Here is a 10591-nt window from a genome sequence, read left to right as displayed (position 1 = left end):
GTTTTAGTAACCTATATCACGTAACGGCGAACGGTGATCTGTCTTGGTGGAACTTACTTCATCAGTTAGTTATTTGTGCCGAAACAGATCCGGTGTTTGTTAAAGTTCGATCAAGAACACGTGGCCTTGAAAATCACTCCTGGAATGCATTGTTCGTAACTTCTTTACGGTGAGCCAATGAAAGAGACAGGTATGCATTATTCTAGAACCACTTCAACCAAGAACTAACCCCTTATTTCTGAGAAACTGACCACTCCTTTAAAAATATTACAAATAATTCCTGAAGCGTTTCTGTCTTCAACAAGCTGGGTCACTTTACTCCCAAGGAAAATATGATTCACGAATTGCCCCGTGTAAACGAAGTAAACATTGGAGAAGTGACAGATCTCGGAAGAGGTCTTTAGTTCGCTCGCAAGTGTGTTGTTACACTACGTATCTTATTCCATCAAATCACTATCTTATGGCCCGGCATGACCAAGCGTATTAAGGCGTGATCGGAGGGTCACGGGTTCGAATCACGTTCGCACCAAACATGCTCGCCCTTTCAGCCACAAATCTGGTGTTGTTAGGTTGATTACCACTGGCATTAATTTCAGCCGCGGGGCGTTATAACGTGACGGTTAAACCAACTATTCGTTGGTAAAAGAGTAGCTCAAGAATTGGCGTTGGGTGGTGATGACTAGCTGCCTTCTCTCTACTCTTACACTCCTAAATTAGGGACGGCTAGTGCAGATAGCCCTCGAGTAGCTTTGCGTGAAATTTAGAAAACAAACAAACAAAACAAACACTATCTTATGTGTGACGTTACGTTGCCTGTTATTCTTAAGGTGAATTTGCATAGAGAGAATATTTGGATATACATATGTAGTTTTGACGGATCGAGCCATCTTTTGAGTAATGAAACACAGAAACGACAACTCTGTGGCTAAACGACACTGCTGGCGGAACAGTGGCTTATAATCTTAACACACGGTGCTAGGTTAGGTGATAATTTCTCATCGTTTTGGTTTGGTCTTATTATTTGACAGCGCGTGCGTGCTATAAGTGCTAATGTTAAATCGTTTATGAAAACCTAAAATGGAAAATTAAGTGATTTGTCAAAACCAGTTAATTTATATGTTATTTATAAAACGTTTACACAGTGGCTATTTGTGCTCTGCTCGTGGAGGGCTTTGAAGTCCGCATTTTTTAACACGAGGATTTGTTGTTGAGCCAGTGGAGGTCTTATTTAGAGATTACAGTATAGACCTATGGAATTTTACGTCATAATACCATGTAGATCCAGGAATTTTTCACATGGTGTTACATTATATGCAAGGAGATTTTTACATGGTGTTACAGTATAGACCTTGGGATATTTATGTGGTTCGTAATGTGGACTTCGAGATATTTAAATGCTACAATACAGACCTTACTATTTTTACACGGTGCTACAGTGTAGACCTTGGGATTTTACATTTCACAGTATATAGCACTCATTTATAAGACGTCTTTGTTTGTTTTGAATTTCGCACAGAGCTACACAGTGGGCTGTTTGTGTTCCGCCTGTTCCACGAGTATCAAAACTCGGTTTCTAGTGTAGTAAGTCTGTAGACATGCCGCTGTGCCAGTGAGGGTTTCGCACATAGGTATTCGTCCCTATTGTAGCAGTGATAGATTAGAGGGAAGCCAGCTGGTCAACACCACCCACTGCAAATTCTTGGGCTGCTCTTTTATTAACGTCCTCTTTGTTGAAAGGGCGAGCATGTTCGATAACAAGGATTCGAACGCGCGACCCGCTGTTTGTGAGTCGAGTGCTCTAAACACCAGGTCATGAAAATCCGGAACTTCTGAAAATGAATAAAATTCACCATCACCTGATTTATTTCTTGTTGATATAAGTTACAGCGAAAACGTTTGAACTTATACACGTTCATATAAAATGCGATGTTTATAGTTTTAAAACACCTGGAATCCAGTCGCTGGGAAATAACTAAACTAAATACGAAGAAATATACGAAACTGCTTGTGGATCCGGCATGGTCAGGTAGTTAGGGCGCTTGACTCGCAATCTGCAGGTCACGCGTTTGAATCCCCGTCGCACTAAACATGCTCGCTCTTTCAGTCGCAGGGACGTTAATATGTTACAGTCAATTCCACTATTCGTTGGTAGGAGAGTAGCCCTAGAGTTAGCGGTGGATGGTGATGACTAGCTGCCTTCCCTCTAGTTTTACACTCATAAATTAGGAACAACTAGTGCAGATAGCACTTGTGTAGCTTTGCGCGAAATTCAGAAACAAACAAACCAAACATTGTGCTTCGCTGTTCACCAAACAACCTATTGTATTGTTGTAACGTTTCTTTTTATTCACTAGTTCCTCTAAATTATACATTGAAAACAATTTGAAGCCAATCTAGGTAAACAATAATGAATGAGTTTCTTCCTCCTTTAATGTTTACAAGCTTGATCACTCGTACATTACCGTAAGCTCCTATAGGCCTACGTTACAAATGACATTCAAATCTAACTCCTCCTATCTAAACAAAACAACTCACTTATGTAAATTAACCCAATATTTGAGTTAGTTAAGGTCATGCAAAGAAATATTTTAGGTTCTGGTCTCCGGCGCATCACTTTTATAGCAGTGCATCAAAAAATTTAAAAACGCCCACCCACGTTTTACGTAAATGAAAGACTCCTCAGTGTCACAAGAAAACACTTCTTGACGGAGTTTTGCACGCGATTGCGTGTCACTGATGATTTCAATGTTCGTGTTCGATATTAAATAATACCAAAATAATATAATGTATGAAAAATAAATAAAAAACCGCGTTATTCTATCACTGTTAGAAGGTACAAATTACCAGAACCTGTTGTCTTTCTTTTTTGTGACCTAACATAGATCCAAATACTTCAAGTACATACTCAAACTGTTTTAACTCTACATTTTGAATACATACCTGAAGATATTTCAACTTAACAACGTTTCATGGAACATATTTATAATTTACACGTGTACTGGATATTTCTGGGCCCGTAATCCAAGGGTCGCGGGTTTGAATCCCCGTCACACCAAACCTGCTCGTCGTTTTAGCCGTGAGGGCGTTATTATTTGACGGTCTGTCCCACTGTTCGTTGGTAAAAGAGTAGCTCAAGACTTGGCGGTGGGTGGTGATGACTAGATGCCTTTCTTCTAGTCTTACACTGCTAAATTAGCACAGATAGCCCTCGTGTAGCTTTGCGCGAAATTCAAAACAAATCTCGATATTTCTCGGACTTCCTTGATCTCAGCATCAAGCGCCCCTAGTTTACATGTGACCTAACTAAATATAGTTTGTAACAGTATTGTCTTCAGTCCATAGAGTAGTGTATCACCTTGTGTGGCTTTATTTGAACAACTACAAAATTAGTACTGTCGTTGAAATATGAATGTTACGCAAACTCTAAAATTCTAGACGTGTTTCCAACGATGTTAAAACAAGTCTATAAACACAGATATCCATAAGTTTGTAACGTTCTAACTTATTTGGTCTCCAGTGTTATATATACAAAGTGGATAAAAAAGCAAACGGGCTATTTGTGCTGTGTTCAAAACGAGCAGCGAAACCTCTTGGGGCGTTATAAGTCTTTAGACTTAACGTTCAGCTACTGTACACTTCCACGCAAAACTACTCGAGGGTTATCTGTGATAGTCACGCCTCGTTTTGAATTAATAGACTAGAGCGAGGGCAGATAGCTAACACCACCCGCCGCCAACCTTTGGGCTACTTTTACCAACCAATAGAGAGATTGACCTTCACATAATAACGCCCGCACGGGGAAAGGACGAGTAACGAGGGAAGATATCTGAAACTAAACAACCGTACTGTCACTGTTGTCCTAGCCTGTTTGTATATATATATATTATACACATATCGTTGAAACTGTGAATGGCGTGATAGCCACGCACGGACTGAACAAAATCAACATTAGTTGTATAAGTTTGATTGTTCTCCACGTGCGTCTTTAGAACAGAACCAGCGATCTCTAATCAATCCTACCTACTGGGCGGAGTTCCGTAAGCACACCCACGGATGATATTCATCTTGTAACTCAACTGTCGATTGATTTTTTTAATTAAAGGCTGTTTTGATCCGTCAACTGAGATTGTTTCTAAAAGATAACTACTTTTCTGAATAATTAATGTAAACTTTTATAGAGGTCGCTAGTTCAACTGTAACTATAACAAAGTGAATGGTTGTCTGTTTGTTTGTTTGTTTTAAATTTTGCACAAAGCTACACGAGGGCTATCTGCGCTGGCTGTCCCTAATTTAGCAGTGTAAGACTAGAGGAAAGTAGCTGGTCATCAGCACCCAATCTCAACTCTTGAGCTACTCTTTTACCAACGAATGGTGGGATTGACCCTCACATTATAACGTCCCCACGGCTGAAAGGGCGAGCATGTTTGGTGCGACCTGGATTAGAACCCGCGATCCTCGAATTATGAGTCGAACGTCTTAACACACGTGGCCATGCCGGGCCGAATGGTTGCCTTTGTACACTATCTGTGACTATGTTTTTAACCCTATATCAGAGTGAAATTTGAAATTCTTTTAGTCCTTATAGATTTAAATTACTTCTTAATGAATATTCTTTGTTATAATAACCTATATATAATATTCTGATACTTCTGAATGTATATTGTTTGTTATGATAACCTATATGTAATATTTTAATACATCTGAATGTATATTGTTTGTTATAATAACCTATATATAATAGTTTTGTTATAATAACCTATATGTAATATTTTAATACATCTGAATGTATATTGTTTGTTATAATAACCTATATATAATAGTTTTGTTATAATAACCTACATTTAATATTTTTGATACTTCTCAATGTATATTATTTGTTATAATAACCTATATATAAAAGTTGGTAGTTTGTCAGAAGTATAGAAGAACTGTGGTTGACAAAGATGGACATAGTAAAATTTGGAAGTTTGTGAGAAGTTGACAGAAGTATGGAAGAACTGTGGTTGCGTGATCAACAAGGTGGAAACGAAGTGAAACCGAAACCTTATTCCTACAGTGTGTAAATAAAGCTGGGGTATACAGGGTGCTCAGTAGTATATAAACGTCATTCCGCTAGGGGAGCTTCTATTAACGAACCTGAGATCGTGAGATAATACTTTGCCCTGAAGAAATGTCCACTTTTCGAAAGCGCTCGGGTAATACGATTTTATCTTATCTTTATCATTCCTAAACTTTCGTGTGTTTTTTAAACATCACCAATAACTATACAAAAATGTATTTGTTTGGGTAACTATTGACGCTGTGCAATATATAAGTTGTTTAATATTGGCCAATAAAGATTTAGAATCTCCATTTTTTTTGTCGATACACAAAGCTAAACAATGGTTTGGGTGCGCTATATGCACACAATTTTAAGCTTTATAACTTATTACATTTATCAGTCAATCCCTGGAAAAGTAGACTTCGAAAAGAAAATTACCTGCTGTTGTGGTTCTCGTACATCTTCCAAAAGGACTCTTAAAATCTCACGCGTGAAAGCAAAGAATAATGATGTAATATGTCAGCAACACTACATCTGCTGTATCCAGTAACGACTAGGCCTATTATACCAGTGATCGTCAGGCAGGCTGGGACACGATGGTCTAGCGAATTTGTACATTAATTTTGTTTGACAGATATTATAGCGTCAACCAGGTTCAACAAGTGAAATGTATTATTATCAGCTATACTTAAAACAGATCTTAAGAGTAGGATTTAATAACATGACATTATTTATGTCACTTCTGCTTGGTCGCCCAGTTCTTCATAATTTTCTGATTATTATTGGAGTATCAGAAGACGATAGGGGTCGCGATGGTTTAATATTAAAATTCTATATGACAGGGTATTGTGTGATGCATCATTTGGCCAACAGGTGGTTTTATTATCATTATTTTTAAACTTTTCGCAAAGCTACACTAGGGCTATCTGCGCTAGCCGTCCCTAATTTAGCAGTGTAAGACTAGAGGGAAGGCAGCTAGTCATCACCACCCACCGCCAATTCTTAGGCTACTCTTTTACCAAAGAATAGTGAGATTGACCGTCACATTATAACGCCCCACGGCTGAAAGGGCGAGCATGTTTGGTGCAACCGGGTTCGAACCCGCGATCCTCAGATTATGAGTCAAACGCCTTAACCCACCTGGCCAGGCCGGGGCCTGTTTAGGTATTAATTACTGTACCACTTTCAGAGAAACAGTTTTGTGTTTATTGTTTTGTTCATAAAATTAGGTTGTTTAAAAATATCAAACGCATGCTTCTATCACACCGGTTAACATTGTGCACTTGCAGATGTGTAACTCTCTCATCAAAGCCAAACCTCATCATGATAAAGATAGCAGCGTGCTGCATGTAACGTGACGTGTATTTCCCAGTGACATGCGGTATGTTCGTAATTATTTCTCAATCTATGTCATGATAAGAACCTCATGTTGGGAGAGATTCTGTAGGGAGGGTATGGAACAGCCAAGAACGAACACCTGCTGTTGGGAGAGATTCTGTAAGGAGGGTGTGGAACAGACAAGAACGAACACCGGCTGTTGGGAGATAATCTGTAGGGAAGGTGTGGAACAGCCAAGAACGAAAACCGGCTGTTGGGAGATAATCTGTAGGGAGGGTGTGGAACAGCCAAGGACGAACACCGGCTGTTGGGAGATAATATGTAGGGAGGGTGTGGAACAGCCAAGAACGAACACCTCCGGTTGGTAAAGAATCTGTAGGGAGGGTGTGAAACAGCCAAGAACGAACACCGGCTGTTGGGAGAGAATATGTAGGGAGGGTGTAAAACAGCCAAGGACGAACACCTCCTGTAGGGAGAGATTCTGTAGGGAGGGTGTGTGGAACAGCCAACAGAACGAACACCGGCTGTTGGGAGATAATCTGTAGGGAGGGTGTGGAACAGCCAAGGACGAACACCTCCTGTTCGGGAGATAATCTGTAGGGAGGGTGTGGAACAGCCAAGAACGAACACCTCCTGTTTGGAGAGAATCTATAGGGAGGGTGTGGAACAGCCAAAGACGAACACATCCGGTTGGGAGAGAATCTGTAGAGAGGGCGTGGGAATGCCAAGGACTAACACCTCCTGTTGGGAGAGATTCTGTAGGGAGGGTGTGGAACAGCCTAGAACGAACACCGGCTGTTGGGAGATAATCTGTAGGGAGGGTGTGAAACAGCCTAGAACAGAACACCGGCTGTTGGGAGATAATCTGTAGGGAGGGTGTGGCACAGCCAAGAACAGGCACACCGGCTGTTGGGAGAGAATCTGTAGGGAGGGTGTGGAACAGCCAAGGACGAACACCTCCTGTAGGGAGAGATTCTTTAGGGAGGGTGTGGAACAGCCAAGAACGAAAACCTCCTGTTTGGAGAGATTCTGTAGGGAGGTGTGGAACAGCCAAGAACGAACACCGGCTGTTGGGAGAGATTCTGTAGGGAGGATGTGGAACAGCCAAGAACGAACACCTCCTGTTGGGAGATAATCTGTAGGGAGGGTGTGGAACAGCCAAAACGAACACCTGCTGTTTGGAGAGATTCTGTAGGGAGGGTGTGGAACAGCCAAGAACGAACACCGGCTGTTGGGAGAGATTCTGTAGGGAGGATGTGGAACAGCCAAGAACGAACACCTCCTGTTGGGAGATAATCTGTAGGGAGGGGTGTGGAACAGCCAAAAACGAACACCTGCTGTTGGGAGAAATTCTGTAGGGAGGGTGTGGTACAGCCAAGAACGAACACCTCCTGTTGGGCGAGATTCTGTAGGGAGGTGTTGAACAGCCATGAACGAACCTGGGCAATGAAGTATGGTCCAACCAGTAATTAAGTGGTTGTAAATTTATCTCTACTCACCAAATGGATAAGATTTGTAACTTTATCTCTACTCACCAAATGGATAAGATTTGTAACTTTATCTCTACTCACCAAATGGATAAGATTTGTAACTATCTCTACTCACCAAATGGATAAGATTTGTAACTTTATCTCTACTCACCAAATGGATAAGATTTGTAACTATCTCTACTCACCAAATGGATAAGATTTGTAAGTTTATCTCTACTCACCAAATGGATAAGATTTGTAACTATCTCTACTCACCAAATGGATAAGATTGTAACTTTATCTCTACTCACCAAATGGATAAGATTTGTAACTTTATCTCTACTCACCAAATGGATAAGGTTTGTAACTTTATCTCTACTCACCAAATGGATAAGATTTGTAACTTTATCTCTACTCACCAAATGGATAAGATTTGTAACTTTATCTCTACTCACCAAATGGATAAGATTTGTAAGTTTATCTCTACTCACCAAATGGATAAGATTTGTAACTATCTCTACTCACCAAATGGATAAGATTTGTAAGTTTATCTCTACTCACCAAATGGATAAGATTTGTAACTATCTCTACTCACCAAATGGATAAGATTTGTAACTATCTCTACTCACCAAACGGATAAGATTTGTAACTATCTCTACTCACCAAATGGATAAGATTTGTAACTATTTCTACTCACCAAATGGATAAGATTTGTAAGTTTATCTCTACTCACCAAATGGATAAGATTTGTAACTTTATCTCTACTCACCAAATGGATAAGATTTGTAAGTTTATCTCTACTCACCAAATGGATAAGGTTTGTAAATATCTCTACTCACAAATGGATAAGATTTGTAAGTTTATCTCTACTCACTAAATGGATAAGATTTGTAACTATCTCTACTCACCAAATGGATAAGATTTGTAAGTTTATCTCTACTCACCAAATGGATAAGATTTGTAAGTTTATCTCTACTCACCAAATGGATAAGGTTTGTAAATATCTCTACTCACAAATGGATAAGATTTGTAAGTTTATCTCTACTCACTAAATGGATAAGATTTGTAACTATCTCTACTCACCAAATGGATAAGATTTGTAAGTTTATCTCTACTCACCAAATGGATAAGATTTGTAACTTTATCTCTACTCACCAAATGGATAAGATTTATATCTATCTCTACTCACCAAATGGATAAGATTTGTAAGTTTATCTCTACTCACCAAATGGATAAGATTGTAACTTTATCTCTACTCACCAAATGGATAAGATTTGTAACTTTATCTCTACTCACCAAATGGATAAGGTTTGTAACTTTATCTCTACTCACCAAATGGATAAGATTTGTAAGTTTATCTCTACTCACCAAATGGATAAGATTTGTAACTATCTCTACTCACCAAATGGATAAGATTTGTAAGTTTATCTCTACTCACCAAATGGATAAGATTTGTAACTATCTCTACTCACCAAATGGATAAGATTTGTAACTATCTCTACTCACCAAACGGATAAGATTTGTAACTATCTCTACTCACCAAATGGATAAGATTTGTAACTATTTCTACTCACCAAATGGATAAGATTTGTAAGTTTATCTCTACTCACCAAATGGATAAGATTTGTAACTTTATCTCTACTCACCAAATGGATAAGATTTGTAAGTTTATCTCTACTCACCAAATGGATAAGGTTTGTAAATATCTCTACTCACAAATGGATAAGATTTGTAAGTTTATCTCTACTCACTAAATGGATAAGATTTGTAACTATCTCTACTCACCAAATGGATAAGATTTGTAAGTTTATCTCTACTCACCAAATGGATAAGATTTGTAATTTTATCTCTACTCACCAAATGGATAAGATTTATAACTATCTCTACTCATCAAATGGATAAGATTTGTAACTTTATCTCTACTCACCAAATGGATAAGATTTGTAACTATCTCTACTCACCAAATGGATAAGATTTGTAAGTTTATCTCTACTCACCAAATGGATAAGATTTGTAACTATCTCTACTCACAAATGGATAAGATTTGTAACTTTATCTCTACTCACCAAATGGATAAGATTTGTAACTATCTCTACTCACCAAATGGATAAGATTTGTAAGTTTATCTCTACTCACCAAATGGATAAGATTTGTAACTATCTCTACTCACCAAATGGATAAGATTTGTAAGTTTATCTCTACTCACCAAATGGATAAAATTTGTAACTATCTCTACTCACCAAATGGATAAGATGGCTTATTGTAGCCTCGTTTAGGGGCACATTTTCCTTTCGTAATTGGAATTCAGACAAAGTATTCGTTATCAAATTCTTGGTTTTACCCTGTGTCCGCACGTGCATTTGAAGTATTTTAGCCTTGCTGTTGATTTTATAGATGAGGGATAAAACCAATAATTAAGAAGTTGAAGTCATGATTAAATTTAGGGTTAGAAGAAGACATGTTAGGTAGCACTAACCATTACATGGTGGACTACAGAGAATACAGGTAGCTAACACTGTCCATTACTTGGTGGACCACAGAGAATACAAATAGTTAACACTGTTCATTATGTGATGGACTATACAGAACACATAGTTAACAGTCTCTATTACTTGACGGACTACAGAGAATACAGGTAGGTAACACTGTCCATTACTTGGTGGACTACAGAGAATACAAATAGTTAATACTGTTCATTATGTGATGGACCATACAGAACACATAGTTAACAGTCTCTATTACT

This window comes from Tachypleus tridentatus, chromosome 3, assembly GCF_004210375.1.
Source record: "Tachypleus tridentatus isolate NWPU-2018 chromosome 3, ASM421037v1, whole genome shotgun sequence".
Lineage (NCBI taxonomy): Eukaryota > Metazoa > Arthropoda > Merostomata > Xiphosura > Limulidae > Tachypleus > Tachypleus tridentatus.
Note: the sequence above shows the minus strand (reverse complement) of the source record.